This window comes from Centruroides vittatus, unplaced genomic scaffold, assembly GCF_030686945.1.
Source record: "Centruroides vittatus isolate TY-2023 unplaced genomic scaffold, ASM3068694v2 contig_976, whole genome shotgun sequence".
Taxonomy (NCBI): Eukaryota; Metazoa; Arthropoda; class Arachnida; order Scorpiones; family Buthidae; genus Centruroides; species Centruroides vittatus.
Window position 1 is genome coordinate 248905 of NW_027122649.1, and position 27610 is coordinate 276514.

A 27610-nucleotide genomic window follows, 5' to 3' on the forward strand; every position below is an offset into this window, starting at 1 on the left:
TGCAAAGAACAGTTACTCATAGATTCAGTCATTCTACGGCAAGCACACAGACAACACAGAAACATACACATGGCATATATAGACTACAGAAAAGCATTCGACAGTGTTCCACACAGTTGGCTGCTACATATTCTACACATGTACAAAATACATCCATCACTCATTGCATTCTTTCAAAACACTATGCAGCACTGGAGAACAACACTACATCTCAGGGTTAGTAACACTTCCATACAAACAAACCAAATTTTTATTAGGCGAGGAATATTTCAAGGAGATTCCTTGAGTCCTCTCTGGTTCTGCTTAGCCCTGAACCCATTATCCAACATGTTAAACAACACGCAATATGGTTACAATATCAGACACGAAAAAACAACACAGTTTACACTGTCACATCTCATGTACATGGATGACATAAAACTTTATGCATCCACACAAAAACAACTTCATCAACTCCTACAAATCACACATTCATACACCAAGGACATACAAATGAAATTTGGCCTAGATAAATGCAAAACACTTCACATAGAAAAAGGAATCCTGAAGAAAGAAGATTTTGCACTTGGAAATGGAGACATTATTGAATCCATGGAAGAGGGCGAGTTCTACAAGTATTTAGGATTCCAACAGGCCAAACTAACAGAACATACACAAATAAAGCAAAGATTAATTAAAGAATACCAAAGTAGGTTAAATGCTATTCTCAGAACACAATTAAATGCAAAACACACAGTTAAAGCAATAAACACATATGTCATCCCAGTACTCACATATTCTTTTGGAGTTATACATTGGACTCACACTGATCTTGAGCAACTCCAAAGGAAAACAAGAACAACACTTACTAAGCATAAACAACATCATCCTAAATCCGCCACAGAAAGATTAACCCTTCCACGTAAAGATGGCGGACGTGGCCTGATTGACATAGTTAACCTTCACTACAAACAAATACAGTCACTGCGAGAGTTTTTCTACAAAAAACAAGAAACATCACAATTACATAAAGCAGTAACTCTAGCAGACTCGAATAACACACCATTAAACTTACACTCACATCATATGGACACAACACAACATATAAAAAGCATAGACACCATTAAGCAATCGTGGGCTCGAAAGGCACTCCATGGCAGGCATCCTTACGATCTGGCCCAGGATTTTGTTGACAAAACTGCGTCAAACAGCTGGTTAGCTCGGGGATGCCTCTTTGGGGAGACGGAAGGATTCATGATTGCCATACAGGATCAGGTCATAAATACTAAAAACTACAGAAAACACATACTCAAAGATGCAACACTCACAAATGACACATGCAGAAAATGTCACATCATGCCAGAAACTATACAACACATCACCTCTGGTTGCAAGCTCTTGGCACAGACAGATTATTTACACAGACATAACCAAGTAGCAAATATAATACACCAAGAGCTTGCAAAGAAACACAAATTAGCAGACATCCACGAACCATACTACAAATACATTCCACAGACAGTATTGGAAAACAACACGCACAAAATGTACTACGACAGAGCCATAATCACAGATAAAACAATTTACCACAACAGACCAGACATCACACTCATTGACAAACACAATAAAATCACATACATTATAGACATATCCATTCCAAACACTCACAATATACAAAACGCATGCACTGAAAAAATTAGCAAGTACACAGAACTTGCCCAGGAAATAAGGCATCTGTGGAGGATGGATAGGGTGCTTATTGTACCTGTCGTTCTCTCCTCTACAGGTGTCATACCACACATACTACACAAAAGCCTGGGCACATTGGAATTGAATAGAAACACATACATCATACTGCAGAAAGCCACTATATTGAATACATGTCATATTGTGAGAAAATTCCTGAATACAGACACACACACTGATACACTTCTTTAATTTCTGTTTTGGTTACTATGCCTTGACTCTGATCCGGCATAGTACACAGCCACCGGTGTTAACCGAGTATATCTCACTTAACCCAACATAATAATAATATAATGAATCAGTAAAAATATATAAAATCTATAGCAGGGTATAAGAGATTTTATTGATAATTTAGAGTAGATTTGCTGCATATGGAAAATTTCGTATTGGTTTTTGAATGAATGATGGATAGTTTTTTAAGTATCTTGAAACATTAGGATTTCATATTTTTCGAAAAGAAGAAATGTTTTTTCTATGAAAATATTTTTATGGTTATAATATGCAGAAAATCTTTTGAAAAAGTTTAAATTGGTAACTCATATAAACCAGTGTGTTTACTAAATCAACATTTACGTAAAAATAATTAAATAACTATTTCTTTACACTTTAATTAAGGATTTTAATTCGATTAAAAGCAATATAACATTCAGTAAAGTTGTATTGAAAGGTATTTTATTTGTAATTCATCACAATTCTGTTGCAAATTAATATAATATGAGATTATTAACTGTTAGTCTATAACTTTAGATTTTGCATGCAATAAAACCAGATATAATAATATAAAATACACGATTCATTTAACTGATAACTAATCCTCTTGATGATCATTATTTACTTGTTAGTTAAATAATTGTAATTAATATATTAGAGTTAATATACTGAAAAATACTAAGATATACTGGAGATAATATTAAAATAAATAAATTATATATATATATAATTTATATATATATATATATAAATTATATATATATATATATATAAAATATTTATATCAAGTAAATATAAAAAATATTCATATTTACTTGATTTAATATTAAAGTAAATATTAAGTTAATATGAAATAAATTTGAAGAAATGGTATTAAAAAGCTTTTATAATATTAATTAAAACTAAAACTCTATTCATTATTTTATGAATATTATTAAAATTGTTTAAGTAAAAAATAATTATTAAAATTGTTATAATATTAATTGAAATATACTGATTTGAAATTTTAATTAACAAATTTATTACTCTAATGTATAATGTTTATAATAAAAATAATAAGCAATTTTAAAAACTAAAATTCTATGTACAGTATATTTGGCATATTTTACGAAAAATTTTAATATAAGTCTATTCTGTTCAAAAAGTTATTTTCAAAAACAATATAATTATTCGATAAAATATTCCATCAACAGCAAAAAGTAAGTATTTAGCTTACTATATTTACATAATTCTTATTTTTGTTACTTTGTTTACAACTTCTGTTTACTCTAAAAAAAGAAAATGGAACATGCCTCAGCAGGCGATTTGTATAAAATGACATTCAATAATGTAAAAATAGTAGGTTTGACAGCCTGCTGCGATAACTACTATTATAAAATCAGTAGATAAAGTTTTTCCTCGCGTTAATTGTGAAGATCTACGCAAAAAATAAATTAAATAAAAAGTTCGTTTACTTTAACTCTAATAAAATTACAAAGAATAATTTTCTTATCTTAAAAATATTTAATACTTTATCTAATAAGATACATTGTGTATTATTTTCGGAGAAACGTCTGATTTTTTTATTGTAGAATTTTACAAATAAAATATATTTAAGCTTTATTTAAAGAAGAGAAGCGTAAAATACTCTGTTAATTTATAAGACGACGATTACTTTCGAAGAGTTAGTATAAATATATATAGACCTATAACATATATTAGTTTGACAGTCAAATTTCATATACTGTACAGTACATACGAAGAAACCAGAAGAGAGAAATATTTGGATTTTGTTTCTGTATGGATTCGAAGTTTTCATAAGTTCGATTACCATCAAGACCAAATCTATTTCTTATGTCTAGCTCTGAATTTTTTTATTTAAATGAATATGTACTCACATTTACATATCCATTCAAGGTCTACATTATCCTTACTATATAGATCTATACCATTTTGCATATAATAATATATATATATCTTGAATATTATTTATGCTTATCGAAAATATTGATTTTAGATTGAACTATGCAACTACAAAAAAACATAATCATGGCGCATTACCTGACTAGCAATATTTCAAATAACTAGAATAATAACTGGATAAATGGGGAAAAAAATTAATTTATTTTATAATTTTCAAAAACATTATCAAATTCATCTTAATTTGGAAGGATTACGATCTTCTTTAATTTTCTAAAAAGTATAAAATTAATAAGTTTAATACTTAAAAGCAAACAAGTCTATCAGACAACCTAATTAGCCGTCTTAAAGTCTACGTGTAGCCAAACTTTAAGATTAATAAATCCATCTTAATCCTTAATTTCTCTCGTTACATAAATTTAAAATTTAAAAATTTTGAAACTTGTATAATCTTTAATGTAATGGATTATTCGATTAAAGCATTAACATCAATAAATAGTGTCTGATGTACATTTAATGCATCAATTATCCACTTGACTATCGATTAGCCAAACCAAGAGGGAAGAAAATGAATTGTTACAAGGAAAAAACTGCGTTAAAATATTCAAACTTTACAACTCCTTGGAAACATTAAAATAAATCTATAATATTCTCCTATATTTTGTAAAACTTATAAAGATTTTTATAGAGAGAATCGCACATAACATTAATCTATCAAACTTTTATATTTTTTGAATTGATTTAGTCTCTATTTAATCTCCATATAATTTATGTCATTATTTTCAGAATTCTAAATTAAACACTTGATAGAAAGTATTCAAATAAAATTATATTAAATTACAAAAGATTATTTAAATTTTCTGTACTAAAAATAATATTTTGTAATTTATTATACATCAAAACATTACCACGAATTTAATTTCTTTAAAGAAAAAAATGAATTATGCCTTTTTAAACGGATGTAAAAGATTAAATGTAATTTGAAATATTGTATGCATTTAAATAGAATTTAAAAAATAAAAATAATAATAATTTTAGTTATAAAATTTATCAAATATTTTAAAAGATAAATCCGGAAACTGTTTTCTTAATCTCAAAAAATGAATCTTTGAAATGATCTACAAAATAGGTTAAGCAATTTTATCGAGTGCTTTGGGATATTAACCAACAAACAAATTATTAAGAGCGGAAATTTGTTAAAATATTCAAATCTTTAAAATTTTCGAGTAAAATTACCTAATTTAAATAAAACAACAGACAAATAAACGCAGGAAGGAGATAAATATTTATTTTTCTTTAAATTATTTTCATAAATTTTATTTTACTATTTATAATATATATAGTTATAGGGCATATATTAAAATACTCGAACAAAATAGGTGAGAAATTTCGAGTTTACAATTTATGTTAAAACCTTATCGAATGAGCATTATTAAACATCATAAATATCTTAAAATATATTACAGTGTATATTATGTTCTATGTAATAGAACATAAAATATACTGATACAATTTTTATGTTACAATAGAAATAATATTTTATTGCTCAGAACGAGTTTCTATACAGTATCACAAAGAAGCAATGACTTTGATGTAAAAAAAAAGCAAAACGTTTTTTTACGATTATGTCCTGAATTTAATCAATTTTACCTCGTGACATGTTGAATCCATGTTTGTATATCACCATTTAGAAATCTGATATGGATAATTTGTATTCTTACAGCATGTAGAAGACCATTACACGTGTAAAGTACAGAGCAACTTTCCCTATTACTATCGGCATTTCGTTTATTTCAGAATAAAAAAAACTTTTCGTTAAAATTTTCTATTCCATCGATGTTTGTTTTCGGAAATCTTAAGGATAAAACAAGTCAATGTTATCACTTTATCTATTAGGTAACTATCTGTCATTCTGTCTGTTTACGCTATTTAAATAGAGCTACTTAATGCAATCGAATGAAATTCACTGGAAAGGCATATAGAATGAATTCTAAATTTAATTAAGTTTAGAAACGTTTACGATGATTATCGTTTGAATTGCTAATTTTAGAAAAATTCTTTTGCGCTTTTCTTAGTCAACTTCCAATACAAAGGAAGAGTCCCAGGTGGAAGTGCCTATTTCATTTCAAATTTATTTTTTATTAAAATTACGTTTACTAAGAAACGATAAGCTGCAATAAAATTTAAATTTCTACATTATAAACAATACAAATGAATTATAATATTTATGAATAAAAAAAGAAGGGTTTAGTTGTGATTTTCTTTTTAGTATGCCGAATCAAAAACAGAAAAAAACGATTATTTTTGTTAATTGATCACTGAGAATGACAGATACACTAACCGCAGATATGAATCATATCGTGATTAATCAAATCATTATCAGTCACAATATGAAACAGGCCTACATCATCGTCCTCGCCTTATTCTTATTTAATAATGGTATAAACAACTAGAGGAAGAAAATAAATATTCTTCACCTGTAATTTAAAGTTGCGTAGCGTTTCACCTATCCACGTAACTGATTTTGTGTTGAAGACTCCTTTCTTGTGAGGAATTTTAGTTCTGATTTGATCTGAATACTTATGGATTTTCCTGAAATTTCATTACCTCTTGCCTATCCTGTTAGTCGCATTCTGTAATCTATTCGCCCATAATGGGCAAAACTGAAGCAAATAATACAATTTCATAGTGGAATCTCGTGAGAAAAATTAAACCAAATCTAATCAGCCAAAGTTAAAACCAGAGTTTAATTAAAGAAAATTGTTAAATTACGCATTAACTATCACACTATCTTTAAGAAAGTAATTGTGTATACTGGAAAATATGTTAGTATTATTAATAATGTTATTAATATTTAATATAATTAATAATGTTATATTTATGTATATATACATATATATATATATTATACTGTAAATCATTATTATGTCAAATACAATTTTGACATAAATCCAATTTAACGATCGATTTTAAATCGTATTACTTATTCTTAAATAGCTTATGACTGATTATGAAAAGCTTTAGGGGAAAAAAGTTTCGAACTAACTTATTATCATTATTATTAATTGTCAAATTATTAAAACTCGAGTTTTGATAATCTGAAACTTTTTTTAAGATTTAGTCTAAGGATTTTATATCAATAAATAACTGTATCATGTAGCTTCATTTGACTATTCGTCTCATTACACATTTATAATTTTTAGTCTAAAAATGGTAATAATTAAATTACTATATTACGCTGATTTATAGCACAATTACTATATTATACTGAATTACTATTAATATCTAATACTATATTACGCTGTATTACACTGAATAATTAACATATTTTATTTCATTTTAATAAAATTTCAGAATATATTTTATGATGGTAATTTCATATTAAATTTATTATTAAAATTTTTAATAACATTATTTATTTCTTAAATTTATTTTTTAAATATGTTGTAAATATGAATATTGTAAGTTACGTTACATTTTTATGAAATAGGAATTATTTTTACTTTAGTAATTAATTACTACTTTTATAACAATTATAATAATTTAGTATTAACGCAAAATATAATAAAATAAATTATATTATAGTAAAATTGAATTTTCTTTCCTATAAAACCTAAAATTTCTCCAAAATAAGTGAATTTTATTCGAAAGAATATCGGTATTCTGTCAGAAAATTAAAAGCTCTAGAATTTAATCAAATTTAACTCCAAAGACGAATTATTTTTTTAAGTTGCAAAAATTAAAAACATCAAATTACATCTAAGAAACTTTTTTAATTAAAAAGAATATTTAGTAATAAAAAAACTAAACTATTCTTTATAATGTAAAAACGTTTTTTATGTATAAGAAACTATTTAAAGATTATATTATCTTCGTTCATAAAAGTGTTGCTCTAAGATAAAGGTTAGAGCTGAAAACCTTGAATATAAGATTCTTCTAAATGTAATATCGAATGGCATTGTCTGAAGTTATCTAGTTAACTAGTTCCTTTACTCTTATATTGATACTAGTTTTTCTTATTTGACTTCCTTTATATTTGTCTTACCTTTTTCTACTACTTCTTATTTACATGCAGGTCGACTTATAATGTACCTTGAAGGCGAGTTCTACACTACATGGCCAGTTACTCAAATCAATCAAATACAAAAATTTTTCCCGGGTTTGGAATTGTAATATTGAATAGAATGGTGGGCACCATCCAAAGAATAGAAAATCAAAACTTAATTCGGAAATATAGAATATATATGTATATAAAAAAGATTCAATTTGAAATTGAAAGAAACATCCTTTTTATGGGGCAACCAAATACAATTGTATCGTCAATTTTTATTGTACTGTAGCTGATTTTGTTAACGTTTGTAAACGAAATTTTCTATTTTTCCTGCTTGTTATTGATCTATTTCAATTGTTTTTAGTATTTTCCGTATGTCTGAACGTCATTATCATCGCGTTGTTTTTAATGAAAATAAAAGATTAATTATAGTATAACTTCTGAAGTTTTCTCACATTAGATAAAAATCAAGTTAAGAAAACATTACTTTTCTTCGTCTTTACAAGAGTTTTATATAATTTGCAAGTGTAGATGGCATGTTTAAATAACAAACAGAAACATAAAGAAATACCCGAGGACAATCTAGAAAAACAAAGTAATATTGATTTTGAGAATATTTTATATGTGAAATCAAAATACGAAATATTTTTAAAGTAAAATGAAAAGTTTCAAACAACATTGCTATATTCTATAAGTGTTGTTATTCGTGAGAATTTTTCTTATTAAAATTCATAAAGTGAGATTTTATACCATACAACAAGAAGAAAGAAAAAAGCCAGAAGCGATATGCATAATATTTTGTATACAATTTTCTATTCTTTTCTAGTGGAAATCGTATATACACTTTAGAATTTTTTAAAATGTTATTCACAAAAGTTAAAATAATTCTTTACAAACCAGAATAGATTTAATAATAACAGATCGAACATAAAAAACAAATGTAATCATAGGTACTGTACATAAACCTATTCAACTATCAATTCAATTTCCATGTTTATGACTCAAACAGTAATTAATATTGTAAACTTTCATACTGCAAACCATATTAAAGAATTACAATACATTTTTAATGTATTTTAATTATAAAAAGTTCAATGCATATTTATTAAAAAAAATTAATTTCATAATAAAAAATTGCTTGAAAATATTTCATATCCTGGAATGTAATATTGTCGAATACTTGAAGAATTTTATATCCTATGACATTTATCATTCTCTGGTCACAAGCATGACAAAGCCCTATATTTAGATGACACAATAAACTGTGATATGCTCTTAAATTCAGTTAAAACATTATCGATTCCATAAACAATTTTTATAAGTAGCAATATTTTATTTTCTACAAAAACCTGTCAGATATACAAAGAATCAACTTATTATATTTGGGAACGATTATATGCATCTAATTGGCTGCTAAATTTTCATTCTATCATAAAAAATGATTATAAATTTGTGTAGATTCTTTGACAAGGACATCAGCCATTTAATTTTATTTATTTATTTATTAAAAAATAATTTAATAACTAGGCTAATCAAGAGAAGAAAATAATAGAAGTAGGCAATTATTAACAGAATAATAATAATAATAATAATAATCTCTTTGCTGCAAATCCTTTCTATTATGCGAAAGATCAAACATGCATTTCCCTTTCTAATCCATTGTAATGTAATGTACTCATCTGCAATACCATTCATTCCAAGTTATTAATACTTGTGAAAGACGTTGTAATTCATTTGTTATACGAAAAAAAAATTAATATAAAATTCATCAAAATTAATTAATTATCTTAAAAACAGATGGCGTATCGGAAAATTAATTATTTCAAGTTTTATATATTGGAAAAATATGATGTATTTGTTATTTTATAAGTAGAAAGACGCTTAATTATGTGAATTGATCCGATCGAATTGTGTTTAGACATTTTAATTAAGTTAAATAAATTTTAATTAATAAAAAATATATTAAATAATTTTTAAAACTGTTTGAAGAAATAAATAACTTACTTGCTATATATATATAGTTTTTCACGTCAATCTTAAATGGGAATTTTTTATATTTATGTCGTTATTTGACAAGTATTTTAAATAAGTGACAGTTATGTTCCGGTTTTAGCTTTATTCGGAAAAAGTGAAAGGTCGTATTGACCATAAGAGCATAAAATTCTGTAAAAAAATATTGATATGAAAATTTCTTTGGATTTCTTGGATTCTAAGCAGTAGAAGTATCATGATATATTGTATCTATAATAAAACATTTATACATTGAAACTTAACAGGAACTGTCAACTTAAATCAAAATTTCTGCCAAGTTGTGTTTTCACTTTCTTTTTCTTTAGGATTATAAATTTAAAATTGATTGAATTGTACATACAACTACATAGGACTATTTATAAAAGTAAAAGATCTTAAAAATGCTAGTTGAATAGTCTTAAAGTTTAAAACTAATATACTTGTGAGCACTATGTTGGCCTCTTTATTTCTAGACTTTATTCCTCTTTATTCCAAGAAACTCTAGGTCCGAAATGCATATTTTTGGGGGAAAATAAATTGATTTTCTAAGGCTGACCTTGTGTCCAGTGACGGTGTAATAAGTCTAGGAATAAAAAGGCCAACATAGTGCTCACAAGTATATACCAAGCTAGACAAGAAGCGTATTATAGTGTTAAGAGTAATAATTTTTTCTAAATTTCTAACTATTAAACTAAAGAAAATAATAAAATCAAAATTAATTAATTTTGAAATAATTTTTTTAATTATTAAAAATATTTATTTTGAATAAATAAGAATATATTTTCCTGGGAGATTTTAATTAATTAATCACACTTTTCTTATGAAGATAGCAGTGATGATTATGATAATTTTAATAGTATTAAAGCTGTCGATTGGGAAACGTTTCAAAAATATACCGGTATACTTTAATTAAATCATTAAACAATATTATTCACACCGATAAAATTAAATAAACACTTAAAATTCAACAGATATTCATTCCAACTATTCTTCTGGGTTCAAGTTAATTAATGAGTTGAAAATTCCAAGCACGTACGACTTTCATTGATAAATTGTCTTTAGTAATTTGTTAAACTCACAAAAATGAATTTATATAAAATAATTACATCAGGTATTTATTTCCATAATCATTATTAAGTGAGTTTATAAACTTAATATTCATTTTTTATTATAATTATCATCATCAAATTGAATTAACTGTAGCGTAAATTCTATTTCTTTCTTTGTCTTTTTACTGAAATATTCAAATTATAGAACTAATAGAGAATCTGGATTATAAAGAACATATACTGTACTTTAATTGGTAGGCTTAGGGCCTATATAAAAATAATTTTTAAAATTTTCACTAAAATTACCTAAAGTTATCTAATTTATTTAATAATTATTCTTGAAGAATAATTTAAATATTTAATATCAAAATTTATCTTTGCCAAATCATTTAATAAGTATAATGTAGTTAAAATATTACCCTTACTTGATCCGTAAATTCATTTACTACTTCCTATTGTTCATTCCTAACATAGTTTAGCGAAAGACATTTAAAACCTTGATCTACAAATAAGCCTTATATAAACATACTAACTTCAACGTAACATTTTAAAATATAAATAAACAAAAATATATATATAATTAAACACAACTTAGATGTAATTATCTTATTGATTTCCATCTAAATTATATGCCAAAAAGTGTATTAATTAATTAAAATTTAAACAGTAAAATATGATAATATAATAAACTATTAAAAAATTTCATATCACTATTAATTATTAATTATTCTTTAGATAGTTAATTACATAATTAATTACGATAAACGTTAATTTTGATATCGAGATAATGTCCTGAATGTATATAATTAAAACCGCAACTCAAATACCGTATTTAATGAGGTAAACTGTTAATTATTAAGGAAGAATTGGTCGGAAATGGATGTTACTAGTTACTAATTTTTCTCACATGAGTTACAGTAGTAGCATCATATTTCCAATGACAGCATTGCCTTTTGCATCATGATAAAACGAAAGAATTGTTACCGCTTGCCAAAGTATACCTAACAGAATAGAAGTATAAATAACTGAAGCCTCTTACAGCTGATGTAAATCCATTGCAACTCCAAACAGTACTTAATACAAAAATGGCAGTTTTGATCATGCCAAATTATCTATTCGTTTCATCTTAATCTAAATAATATCTATTCATATAAATCGTCAAAGGATTACTTAAATAAGATAATAAGGTTATAAACGAACAAATAAATTCTTCGAGTGAAGCATAATTAGCAAATTAAATAAATTCTATTTAGATGATTATTCGATTTTTAAGGATCTTAGTAAAACATAAATTAAGAAAAATACGATAGTTTTCTAATGTAGAAAGATTTATAACGCTTACGTGATAATCCTTAGGATAATTTCCAATTTTAAGCAGAAAGTTCGGGATGTGATATCTATATTTAGTTACTAAACAATGAAATATTCAAAGAGCGAGAGAGACATGCAACACGATTCATACAACGCAATACAGCTTATTTTGAACATAATTTAATAATAAAGTTGTATTTCTGATTTATGTAACCATTTCTAATATGCAAAGTAATACTTTATGACAAAAAAAACAAAATAAAAATTAATGTGTAATACTTGTTAATTTATAAATGTTTAGTAATTACATGCAAATATATCCTAAAATTTTAATATGGTCCTTCTCTTTCTCTTGTTTAAATTTTTATGAAATAAAATAATTTAGCTTTAATTCATAATTTATGACAAATTTTAATTATAATTGAATTAAATGAAGTTAAGGAAACACATTAATAAATGAGCTATTTTTAAAATTTTGCTTGCCTTTCAACTTTTTATTTTCAGAGCGTTCGTGTGTCTGTCTTTATATTTTTAGACGAAATTTTTAGTAGAAAAATTTTATATTAAACAATAAAATTGACACCTTATATTTTATATATGATGTAATAAATATTAATCATTGTTTTCTCGTGAAGAAAAAGATTTATATTTTATTATTTTTTATCCATTTTTTGCGACAGAATTAAAAACAAAAATTGTAAAGTTTATAAATCGGATTTCATATTTTTGTAAATTTAAAGAACAAAAATAAAAATGGGACAATTCGATTATATATTTTTAATGAAATCTGAAAGAAGTAATACTTAGAAAATATATTTTTGTATTTTTTTAAATAAAATAAAATTAAAAAAAAGGAAATTATATCTTAAGGTAAAGTTTTCTGCATTATTATTAAAAATGTATTTATTTTCAATCACTTTTAAAAGTTATTATTAAAAAGATTTTTAAAAATAATATTTAAAAACTAAAATATTAGTTTTAAGAACATTATTAACAATAATTTAAAAATATGATAAAATAGTTTTATTATTAGTACTTAAAAATTATAATATATTTTAATATTTAATTTATAATGCATTATATTAAAAAAAAAACTTTTTAATGTAAACATACACATGTATACACCTACATTAGCGTAATTAATTGATTAAGGGAATAAATCCGTTAATCTATCGTAAATAAATAAATAAAATATAAGAAAAATAAAACGATCAGGTTTATATATTTACATACAAAAAGTTTTACCTCCATAAGATAATGCTCGAACGCGCTACTGCATACACACACATATACGATGCATATATATATTAATATTAATTACTGGAAATAAATTACTGTTAAATTCATTCTCTATTAATTATGTAACATCACTTACGATTTCGTCATTGTAGAGTAATCCAGATGAAATCTATAATGTTATTAAATGAAGTAATTCTAGATATTGTCAACAGATGGAGCTTTTTCTTTCCGTGTTTGAAAAAAAACATGACAGGACATTGATGTATGAGATAAAAAGATGCAGAAATAACTTTTTACAGGTAAGGACTCTAACAAGAAATAACTTCGTTTTGAAATGATCCAAAAAGAATTTATGCTTAAAAATAAATCTTAAATGTGTTACAAAATAAGATTTTCTATATTAAATTAATCATTTTATTATAAATAAAATATAATTTCTTTTAATATTGCGATAATTACTTAAAATTTCCTAAAAATATATACTAAGATATCAATTGAATGGGATCTAATAAACTATTTAATTAAATGAATGCCATACGGCAAATAAAAATAAAAAACAAATTCTTTTGGTTAAAAATAATTTATCATCTAAAATTAGACGCTTTTATTATAATATTTATTTAGAAATTTAGGCGGGAAATAAATATCTTTTTTATTTTTTAATGAATGTTTAAAAAATAACAATCCTAAATGTCTAATTGCTCAATCTACTATGTTACTCTAATTAGCGTTTAATGCTCGCAGAGTATTAAATATTTAGAACTATTTCGTTAATTTCTGTTGTAGACTGTACTTATAAGAAGGAAACAGTACATTCTGTGCTCTTCTTCCATTCGACAAACAAAGCCTCTTAATCAATGAGGTGTCGTTTGCCCATACATCATTATCAATGTGGCTAGACAATTAAGAGTAAATGGGAGAGATTTGATGATTGATAAATTGTAAACTTGAACAAAAGTTGTGTTTAATCTTCTGTACAACTTTAAGACTTTTTAAAAAAATTATTTGATTTTTTTATAACCTTTCAACGTTTAATGGATTGTACGTTAAAAAAGTATTCAGCTTTACAACAATAAATTTTTATTATATTATTAATCCTATTTATTTTTCAGGTCGATTTAAACAATATTTTTTAAAATAGGATAAGCAAAACAGAATATTATTTTTAAATTATAAAAATTTTTCTATTTTCTAAACTAATATTTAAATCAAATTATTATTTTGTCAATTTATTATAAATAAGAATAATATTGTCATTAATTTTATTTAAAATAAAATTTTAACAATCTGAAAGGAATAAATTTAAATATTTTAAATTGACCTAAATAATTTTCTATAGCCTAATTGAGAGATTTAAAAGCTTGGATTATCAAAAAAATAAACATTTAAAAAATTTTTCTTCATAGTTAAAAGAATAAATTAATTTATAACTTTTATTTTTGTATAGAAACATATATTTTATTGAGTTAATTTTCAGTTATTATTCTTTAGTAGTATTAATGTATTTATTATTGATCAAATATAATAATGTTTTTGTCATATGAGCAGGTAGATGACTGGAAACAGTAACTGGTACACATATTTATTTATATAGAGTATTCATAATAGTTATGTATCTCGTGATCATTTATTTTAATTTATTTCTATCTAACAAGTGATATGCTTGAATAGAATATAAATTATTTTATAGTAGGTCGATAGTTATTGATATAACATATTATCAACATATTCGCCACTGATATATATGAAAAAATATAATTATATAATACACCTTTTCATCACAGACTATTTTAAAATGAGTCTGTGATGGAAAGTATTATTATGTAATTATATTACACCAGCTTTACAATGTATATCTGTTATAAAAATTTCAAAAAATATATAATATACAGTATATTTATTATTTATTAATTTAAATTAACAATGCTGAAACTAAATTTCTTTTAAAATATCTATAACTGTACATTTTAGGCTACATCTTTATATTTTTTTTGTAATTTTAAATGTGCATATGATGTGATAACGATCGAATTTTATAGATCCTAAACTACAACTAACAGAGTAGATGATTATGTTTGTGAAAAAATTTTGGAAGGCTCAACAAATTGCTGCACACAGACACACACACAGACAACAGTTGCCAGGTCAAGTCGATATCGTTACTGTTGCTAAAAAGAAATGCTTGGATATATTTCCTTTTTTTCTAAACAGGAAAACAACACCATATCCTAAATGGTGTCAAAGTAGCAAGATAAAACTGCACATCGCTTTCTCTTTATTTATCTCAGATACAAACTCGATTTATTTATTTATTTGTTATATTCTTTAAACTATTATTTATTTTAAATAAATTATATAAAAAAAAATTAATTCTATTTTTAGAATCGTGTGTATTATATTTTCTTTTCACTTTAAAAGTGGAAAATAAATATCACTGTAAAACTATCGGAACACACATTCTATAAATTCATTGTTTTTAATATTTTTTTTCGAATTTAGCATCAATCACAATTCAAGTTGCCTTCAAACTTATTTGGAACCGGATATTAGAAGAAGATTTTGTGGTTAAAATCCGTTTAAGTGAACGACCGTTTGTTAAACTTAATCTCTTTCGATTGACACGAAGCCAGAATGAAGACTAAGGTTTCTTGTTTAGAAGAAACTTTGCCAGGAGTAAATTAGCTGAAAAAATTCTCCACACGCTCTCTCTCACTCCTTTCTTTTTTTAACAGAAAATCTTATATTAATTTCGATTTTGACTTGAAATATTTAAATAATTTCTTTAAAACTTTCAATAAAAATTATATCGAATATACATACTAATAAATACATTGAATTAATTAGTTAACATCGTTATTTAGAATTTATTTTAAATTAATATATATTATGTGTATCATTCATCTTATAGTCTTAAGAAAATTAATTGGAGAACAAAAAGTATTACATGTATTTTTAGTTTGATTAATCATCGTTAAATAATCAGAGATTATTATTAATTAAAATGTGACAATAATTAATTACATAAAATTTATCGAATTGTATCTTTTATACATTGTAACATATAAATTTTAATATTAAAAAAAATAAAGATTATCTTTTATTTTGTTTAAATATCATTTGAATGATTTAAATACAATAAATCATCTGTCAGCTGACAATAGACAACGTTTATATTCGGTTGTAAAAATAAATATTATTAATTAAAACTAAAATCACAACAGAAATATTAAAGAAATTACACAAGATGACGTTTTCTTTCTGGACGCATCGATTAAAACAAATAACGACAGTAAAAAAATAATAAATTTTACATATTTAACAAGAAATTTTATAAATTCAATTAAAATAATATTTAATGATTTATATATTTTCTTCCTAAAATTAATTTCTGAAGAAATATCAAGATTACTAATTCGGTAAAGGTAAAGGCCATTTTCAATATAAGAAAAAAAATATATAGTCAATATTTACTCGAACTCAAATAACTATTGCTTGGTAGGAGGCAACGATCAAGGTTTTCAATACACGCAGAGAAACTGGAATCAAATAAAACATAAGCATCATTATTTATCAATAGAACTAAATGTTTACGAACATTAATATTTGTTTTACTTTTTATGTTTTTGCCTACATTCAAACGACTGACTCATAGTTGTTTATGTTCTCAGCATACATTCGAAACTGTTTACTATTTCCTGTTACAGGAGGATACTTAGCAACCATAATTTGAATTTGATGGAAAATTTGATATCATTTTATTGATTATATATTTCATTCCTATATCATTCAAAATGGCCTTATCATTAGAACACCATCAGAAATAATTGCGAACACTTCTATTAAATATATCAGACAGATAGTTTGAGATATTTAATTGAAACTTTTAAGTTGTGTTATTTAAGTTATTAAATTTAAACATTTTCAAAATGTTATTTGTGAGTTTGAGTCAGATCTTCAGCAATTTTCACAAACAGTTTTATCCGGATACATTGTATCCTCCCTAGTTATCGCTCCCCCATCAAGTGCTTAAATATAATAATTAATATTAAGGTTAATTAGTTACTTTATATTACTTACAAATGACTTATAGTTGCATCTTACTCAGATTTTCTTATAAGATATGAGTATAAATGAAGAGAAATTGATAAATATTGATTATCAAGTTATGTATGGCAATATTTTTCAATTTATCATTTTAATTTAAATTTGTTTCAAGTTCTTGTTTCTAACCTTTATTCCTTTATTATTGTATTTATGATAAATCATAAAATTAAGATTGTGAGATTTACACTAGTACTGTATATAGTATAGAATGTAATTATAACAATTACATTATATTATAGGATCTACTGATAATAATAGTCGATACTCAAATCAAACGTTACAAAGGTATCTAAAAGCCAAAATTAGGATACACATTACATACATAAATTGAAAATTACTGTAGTGCCTCGAATAATTTAGTTTAAATTTTCAAATGGTATTTTCTCAAAAGCGTGTTATGCTGTGTATATTGAAATTAAGTAAAATCACATTCTATATTTTCAAAGATATTTATAAAAATAAAATATGGAAAGATGAGATTAAATGATACAAATTATTTTTTGAAAAGACTGTATTTAGGGTTATGTGGTTGCTGCCAATATTAATATGCATTATTAAAGAAATGAAAAAAGTTATCAAAGATAACATTTAAAGTGTACAAGATATTAAGTTTATAAATTTATTATTAAAAAGTATTTTGAAAAAATGAAAAACGAGAATTAAAGCATTGAAACCTAAGAGTTTAGAAAATATTTTTCGTTGTCATGCTGTTAAAACGTCAGCCTACTGTACCCGAGGGATCCGGGATCGAATCCGGGCAAGCAATTCCATACGAATTTTTCTTGCTTGGGTTGTACAATACCTAATATATTGGATCTCGTTCCTGATCACCCGGTCGTCTCCATAATGGGTATGAAAAAAAGATTCTTTTAGGGTCTACAGCAGCGGTTCCCAACCAGTGGTCCGCAAGAGCTAAAATATGGTCCGCGAAAGATTTAAAACTTTTATTCATTTTAAATGATTATTCTCACATTGATACAAACTGAATTTAATTTTTACTAAAAATGTTATGTTTTCTATTATAATAGTACTATTAAAGCATGTTACTCTTGAGTTTAACGATTACTTATGTTAAAAGTTTTGATTAAAGTTTATTTTTAGATTCACACAGTTTATTTTTCTTAAACCTTGTGGTCCTTGCTAACAACAATGAAATCAAAGCGGTCCCTGGTCAAAAAACGGTTGGGAACCGCTGGTCTACAGGAATGAGAGTTTAAAATGGGGTGAAAACTGTTCAGGTTTTACATAAATCGATATCATTTTATATCGAATAGTTAGGTCTAAATGAAGTACAGTTAATTCCTAATACAATTTTAAATCGCATAAATAAAGATAATATATAAAAAAATCAATATTAAATAAAAGAAGATGTAAACAAGAGAGACAGCACCACAATGCGTTGATAAATGCAGCATCATTCTTGTTCTTCATTAACCTTTATCAAAGAGCCAAAGGTTTTTTCAAACTTCTAAATTGTTACACTTCCGCATGTTTTCTAATTTTTCTCTGTATTTCCTACAATCTTTTCAGTGCTTATATAATAAACATGCATAATATATTCAATATACATGTCTTTTGTATGTAATATGGTTTTCGTAATATATACATATATTACAAAAAACATCTCAAATTGTTGTCATTATCGAGTCTAATAAAAGTGAATATAGAACCTATTATGTATAATTTAAATAGCAGACATGTAAAAATATCTATTAATAACTTTATAAAAAGAAAAGAATACGTAGTTAATAAATATTTTTTGTTTGAGTTGTAATATTTTACTTCAGAATATTTTTACTATTTTTTTATAATATAGTCGCACTTTTTATTAATCAATATTAATATTTTATTTCTTAAATTTAAATTTTAGTTTTTAATTTTCTAACATGCAGCTAAGATTTTTGCATCATAAATTCGAGTTTAAACTAAATAATTCGGTTTTTAGCAACACAATATATTTTGAATAGGTTTTTTAAATCTTAATATTATAAATTATAAATTAAGTTTACTTTTATTAATTATTCTATTAAGTTTATAAGTATGATATAATTTTCTAAAGATGAGCTAATATATTAATTATAGAAAAATTGAAAAATATTGAATAATTTTTTTAGGTTAGCTATTTCTAAAAATTTTCTTTGATCTCAAACTTTACTTCTTAGTTAATTTGAAGCTGTATTACATCAAAATTGATCTGGCCTTTTCCAATATACTTATAACTATCCAACATTACTTCGAATGATTACTTTCATTTTCGTTTTTCGTTATTTTTAAATAAATAGAAACAAATTTTGATTATAAAAGAAGAATTATATTAGAGTTATATAATGAAATAATTTATAAATTAACAAATTATAAAATAAGGTGTAGAATTTTAAAGAGAATAAAATAATAAACTTTAAATGATTACGAAATTATCTAATTTGCTTCTATTGTTTTAATTAAACTTTACAACCACGAAGAAAATTGTTAAGAATAATTATATTTACGAATTAATGGATTTGACTTAAAATATAATATGTTTATTAATTTATTAATTATAATAAACTGTAATGAAATTATACATTTGAAATATTTAAAGTACTATACACATGGCTTATTCATTTCGGATAATAGGCTAAAAGCAAGGTAAAATCATAACTAATTCTATTTTTATTCTATGTCGAGATAAAAGTTATCTTCCTTAGGTGATCTAGTTTATTCTTCCTTATATAGACACACCCAAGTCAAACAATATAACCTAACTTTCTCTTATAACAATATAATATACTTTCTTGTTCATGTCTTGTTTTATATCTCATTACTTCTTATAGAACTATAAAATTTTAGATATTTAAAAAATTTCAATGTGATAATTGTCATAAAATATACTAAAAACGTAAATAATATTTTAATAATATAAATTTAAAAATATTAAAATAGCTTGAAAACCTATAAAATGAAAAGCTATTCTCATCTAAATAAAAAGTATTAAACATATTAAAAATCAATAGAAACACAACAAATTAAATTATTTTAAAATTAAAAATATTTCAAAATATAACATATAATCTATAACTATTAATATTATAAAATAATTTTATTTTCCTGTTTATTTATATTTTATTATATAGATGCAATGATATATTTAAACTGGAAATTTTAGTTAGACTTGGTCTATGATTTATAAGCAAGAATGTATTTATACGTATAATTATATAATTTAAATCTACGGCAGATGAAATATACCAAAAAATATAAATAGGTTCACTACATACGTGTATATGCACTGTGCAAAATCATTGAAATATAAAAACTTAGTTACCCTACGTATTTCAAATTATTCTATTTATTTGCCAGGGTTCCTCAAACGAATTATGGGTTCCCATACAGGAGGCTCCATTAAGAGCTCTCACCGCAAGGTATGACACGTATTCTCCTGAGTGTGGCATGTTATCTGTGACAAGTTTTTCCCGTTGAAAATAAATCTTTATTCATTTTTCTATTTTCAAAAACATATTCTGATATTTGAATGTCTTTGTCATGTATGAAATTTATCACTTATTTTTATTCTGGGCTACCAAGTGGTTGAGTGGATAAAACTACTGAACACTGGTTTTGTCCTGGGTTCATGCTTCACCAACGGGCAGGCCACAAGGAATTTTCCGGGTCTTGTTCACGTGTCTAACACCTAAATAAAGGTTAATTTCCCGTGGAAAGTTCTCCCGAAGGTATTCCCCTTTGGCAGATCGCCCAAAGTGTTGCGTTGCTTTATTCTATGATCGTATTTGTATTCTGCTTTGGTAGAATTAAACGGTATGCAGTCATTTTAAATACGCATAACTTCATATGCCAAATTGTTTTTACCATTTTCTCCCTGTAGATAACAAGGGACCTTTTTGCAAACCCACTATGGATTCGGTCAAACACAATGGAGCAGCCAGTGGTGAGAAATGAGATTCGACTTATCTAGGACAGACCGCCTACAAAAAAAATTCCTTGATCTGCTCAGCCTAATTCGATACCGGATCTCCCAGAGCAATAGGCTAACGCCTTAAAAATCTTCTTAATATTTATGATTTTATAAAATTTATCTTATTCTTTACCTCTAAAATATTTATGAAATAATTTACATTGTATAACATATAACGTGCTTATTTAAATCTATATAATAATCATGAAAGGTAATGTTAATTTTAATATTACGTTCCAAATTATACTTCCATAGACGAAAAATTTTTAAAAGCTTATAAAAATTAAATGATAAAAATATTCCTGTTTTGTTTCTTAATCCAAAAAGAACAGCATTCACATTTACGGCTTCGATCTCCTCTTAAGGCTTCTCCACTATTTCTAATTGTTGCAGTTTTTAAAACTTTTTTCGTCTTTGGCAATGTAATTTTAATCAAATTTAAAGATACAAGTTCTCTCTCACTAGAGGGATTTCCTCTTTTACGTTTTTCAAAGTATAGAGCAATTCCAAAAGGTTAAAATTGCTAATGTAAGTAATGTCCCAACTTTAATCGAACTATTCTAATTTTTTAATGTAACGTTATTATAATTATAGAATTTTAAGAATTTTTTCTGATATTTTCTTTAATTGAAAGGGAGTTTGATAAAGAATATTAATATATATATATATAGCTTCGACAAAAAATTGTTTAAAAATCAATTGAAAGACGATATTTTCTTAAAATTGTATTTTTCCTCATTAAATCTTATATACATATTATACATACAGCTTGTATAGAAAATTCTTAATATTTTGTTAACAAATACATTAGAATAAGCAATTATTTAATTAATTAATCCAATATATTCTGGCAAAACTTAAAATCTGACTTCAGATAGATAGAGAAAAATGATGCTTATTATTGTTTAAATATTTTAATAAATAGCTACACAGTTTTTCGTCTATAGTTTAAAACTAGAGACAGTCTCGTAATAGTAACTAATTACATTTTTCTTCCTAAAGCAAAATATATTGTGTAAGAAAAATATTTTTCAACTATCTAATAGGTCGTTTCGTTTTACCCGGGACAATTCCGGCATGCACGAGTTATATTCATTCTTCTGCATCTCAAAAATCCTTAACAGGTTTTATTCAAGACTAGTGAAATCAAAATTATAAATGATGATTTTACCTATAACAAAAAGAAAATTTCATCCGAAAATATATTATTTCCGAAGTGAATTTGGTTGTAAAAGACCTGAATTAATATCTAGTTTGAGGAATTGTTCCGATTTTTAATATTTTGACTTTCAACAATTTAGTAGTACGAGTTAGTGGTACAAAATAGCGCGAAACAGTAATAAAACGATGCTGCATAATGTCTTCAATGTAATAGTAATCTTAGCTGATGATAGTTTTTATATTTTTTGCAGTTTTTCAGCTACAATTTAAGATGCAAGACAAACAAATTAGCACATATATATGCATAAACTATTCTAACAGATATCTTGAAACGTAAAGGAAACTTCTCATGCTTCGATTTATCAATTCAGAAATTTGTTCACTTCAAGTACAATAGATTTATCACAGTTTTAAGAGATTATTTATTCCATTTCAAAATTTTGATCCTCTCAATTACGTTACAGAATTTTTAAAAGTTTAGTAAATAGGTTTATATTATTTCATAATCATGCTAATCATTTCCATAAATATTGATCATTGACATATTGATCTTATTTCTTATTTCAATTAATTATTAATGGAATATACTTACATGAAGATTTAAATTAAATATGAAGATATAAGAATGGAAAGTATGAGATTCATTGGAAAAAGTAAATACTGAAAGATTTTTTAATTGCTAAAGATCTAAAAGTGAATGATCATCCATTTACATATTCAGCCATATGCTAAAGTATTTTTGAATTTGAATCCTTCTTGTTCGGCAGCAATCCGAAAAAACTGTAGATCTATAAATTCCCACTGTTGTTCGTCTGTCTGTCTTTACTTAATATCGAAAACGGAGTTAGATAAATGCAATCCAAGACCAGATATGGAAAACTTGGAGCAGGAAGCCCCGATTAACTATATACGAACGTCTGATGCAAATAGGAAGTCATGTTATTTCAATTCAAAAAATTTTCTCCTGAAAGATATTAGATAGATGACCGGTACGACTTTACTGTTGAAGGAAAAGTATGATGTACAGGGGCACGCCACTACTAATTTGAGATGGAGAGCATGTATTTTAAATTAAATAAATTAAAAATTTCAGCCCAGCATTGCGGACGATGTCCCAATAAATAATTGCTCGTTTTAGGTTAACATTTTACACTTATATTTGGTGCCTCTTGAATATACTGATGTGAGCAACAAGTTACGTTATAATTTATTTTATGCATGCGTTGCACGTTTGGCAACATCTTGATGGAATATGCTGGACGAAAATTAAAATTTTTTTACAGATTTAACTTCTTTATTTGTTGTTAAATATTTTAATTTCATATACCAAATAGAAATTATGAAACCAAAAAATCTGTTGTTATTATGATATTGAAATCACATTAAGAAAAGTTCTTTGACTTAATCTGTAAAATTACGTTATGTCGTGAAAAAAAATTTTCATATGTTAATATTAAATTGATTCGTTATGGTCATTGATAAATTTCCTCTACGGTGCCTAAAATAATATTCCTTTGATGTTTCTTGTTACATTGAATGGACGATATTTAAGTACTTATTATATTTAATTTTACTTAATATTATTAAGTACTTAAATATTCATAATACGTTATAATTAAGCACTTGTATATATCAATACGTAATAGATACTTTGTAACATGAGGTGCTTATTTCGCTTCTATCGATTTAAATATAAATGACTAAATATTTAAAGCTTGATTTTGTGTATAAAGCATTATTGCTATATGATTATGAAATTTATATATTAATTTTTTAAATAACAATTAATTTTGCAAATTATTGTACGTTGTAATAAATTGATCGAAATTTAACGTGGAATGATTTAATATTTTTATTTTTATTTCACTTTTTGATCTGTAATAAAAATTAGAAATGTTTATTATTCATTAAACAACAAATATTTTTTGTTTCGTGTTGATGATACGAAACGAACTGTCTGTGCCATAGTCTGCATGTAACACATGCTTTGTAATTACTTCATACCGATCAAGTTGAGCTTCTGCAGCAAGTTCTTTCGGATCTGAAAGCCAGTATATTTATTCTTTTAAAAAAAGAAAGTGTCTGTAATCGTTGCCAAGTATGCTTTTTTCAAAGACGATTTTAATAGGGTGTACAGAGAATTGTATATAAAGGTTTTATACTGAATTTGATCAGATTATGGTCTTCTATTTCCTATAAAAATATTTTTCTGATTAAATATTTTCTGAAGGTTTTTTTCAATTATTATAATAATTTATAAAATAAAATAAAAAAATTCTACATAATAAATTATCCGTTATTTTCGTATATTCTTAAAACAGTGTGTTATATGTCCAAAAATAAACGTTAAAAAAAATTGTTTTAAAATATTTATAATTGTCATGAACAAAATTTGAATACGTCCAAATAGATAAAGCTGTTGTATTTTTAAGAAATTATGAAAAAATCTTTAAATTTCGAATTTTTCTTTTTTTTTACCTTCTTCTAATACCTAAACGTATTTAAGTAGTTTTAAAAAATTAATAAAAACAAAACTACCAATTTTTAATTAAAAATGGAATTCAAAATATAATTTTTAATAAAATTTTATAATTTTTTATTGGAAAAAATTAACATCTTATATGCATTTGGCTACCGGCCGGATGGCCGAGGCAGATGTCAGACACGCTCTAGGGGACCGGAAATGGAGTCCGGTCCCCTAACCAGGACCCGGAAGTCAAACTCCGTCTCTTATCAGACAGTCACCACATTTTGGGTCTGATCGAACTTATGATGAGCCTGAAAAATGCCCACAAAGCGGAAAGGGTGGAAAAAAATTGCATTTGGCCTATTTTATGTTCTAATGCCTACAATAGCCTAAAATAGCTATAAATTATCTAGAAAAAAATATAAAAATATATAAAAATAACAAGCAAAAAGTTTCTTCTTAAATAAATATAAAAAGTTTTTAATAAGTTATTTTTTAATTTAAAAAATATTTACTGTAAATTATTAATTATATATTTTTTTGCTTAGTACTGTATATAATGTTAACCATATATAAAACTGTAAATTAATATATTATATATATATATATATATATATAATAGTTAAAATCGTCACGAAATTTTTGAACAAGTGAGCGAAGTTCCCTAGTTTAAATATAATTATTTTAATAGATTAACAATCAGAATGTTTATTATAATGCTATATTATTAATATTAATAAACCATAATCTACGATAATTCTAATTAATAATGTAGTAATATACTAAATCGTTTATGAAACGAGAATGATAATGTTATGGACGTATGATGCAAATTTTCTTTTGCAATAGAAAATTATTTAAGATATTACAGCTTATAGTCTCATCATTTACATCTATTTTATTTTTCTCTTTAATTCGGTAAAAAAAAAAAAAAAAATACTTAAAAATCTGAAATGAGAAAATCCTTTGTTTTACTCATAATTATAAAGATCATAGTTCAATTAAAACATAAACTTATTATTTAATCTTCATAAATTATATAAATGCTGAAAAATTATAATGTTTTTAAATATATAAATTGCACATTATTTGTGTAATACAGTATTATAGAAATATATTATTAAAAAGTGTGTTAAACATTTATCGAAAAATTCATATTTTATATAAATTTTATATTATAGGCTCTATATATGAACTCAGATAGAGGAGAGTCAGTATGATCATTTGACCCAGATCCTAAATGTAGAGAGACATCAAAATTTAAAGCCTTTTATGTAGAAGAGTTTGAAAGGATTTATTTTTAATTAGCCTGGGTTATATCATTATTTTCTTAAGCGTTGGATACGCACACACACACACACATATATATATATATATATACTTGTATATATAAATTAACAAAACAGAGAATAAATCGAATATAATAAAAAATAGAGAGAGTAAAAATAGTTGTTTTACATTAAATAATGTCTTATTTACATTAGTTTTTCCTTTAGATTTTTTTCTTTATATAGTTTTTATTATTTTACGAGATGCTAACGAGATTACTATCAAGATATAAGGAATTGTTAAACAATTCCTTACATCTTGTATATTCAAATTAATCTCGTACTGTTTGTACGAGACTATAACGAATAAATTTCCTAAAATGAATAAACTGGAAACAACTTCTAATATTAAAACTTGTTTTCATTCTATTCATTTTAGGAAATTTGTTTACTATATTTACTCATATTCATTACACATTTTATTTATTGTGTTAGATTCAACTGTTTCGTAAAACTACTCGTTATAAAAATATATTTTCTTTGTAAGGTTTTTAGTTATTAAAACTTACATATTTTTTACAGTATTTAAATCTTAAATTTGTTTTATAATGTTACTTAATATTATCCGCAAAGCACAGATAAGATACCTTAATAAAACATAACCTAAATTTAAATATCTTATCTATAAACCTGAATGATTTAGTATTAATTTTAACAATTAAGATATTTACAAGTGAGATCTTCTCATTAAAATATAAATCATAGTTCTTAATAAATAACATTAAAAGTTAAATATATAAGTAAGAAGTTTAATAAATTGTCCATTTAGATCAACATTTGCAGTCTTATTATTACAGTAACACGACGATAAATTATGCATTTTAGTACTATAAATGCCAAAGTTTTTATCAAATTTAATTTATGCGTTTTGTAATATTCTTTCCAATTATCAATTTACTCTTATGATAATACCAAGTGATAATAATTTGGATAGCGGTAGCAACGAGGTCGGGAAAATGAAACGAACTACACTACACAACTTGACTAATTATAGAACTTGGCTAAAGTTTTCTACCTTGGATAACGAATGTACTGTTCCCTATTGAAGCATAAAATATAAACAGCTTGGATTCACATAGAAAACATGCTTAATTTATATAATTT

The 27610-nt window shown here is 24.8% G+C and overlaps 1 protein-coding gene across 2 annotated transcripts in view; it reads right to left on the reverse strand.

The window, feature by feature from the left end:
* Window positions 1–27610, reverse strand: part of LOC136985752 (glutamate-gated chloride channel-like) — a 169687-nt gene that overhangs the window by 118660 nt on the left and 23417 nt on the right. Inside the window, exon 1 of one of the 2 annotated variants that reach the window (XM_067283100.1) lies at window positions 11852–12060. The exons of the other annotated variant lie outside the window; for it this stretch is intronic. The gene's annotated coding sequence lies outside the window, so the exon portion shown is untranslated. Of the gene's footprint in view, window positions 1–11851; window positions 12061–27610 lie in introns of those variants that run through there. 2 annotated transcript variants of the gene reach the window in all.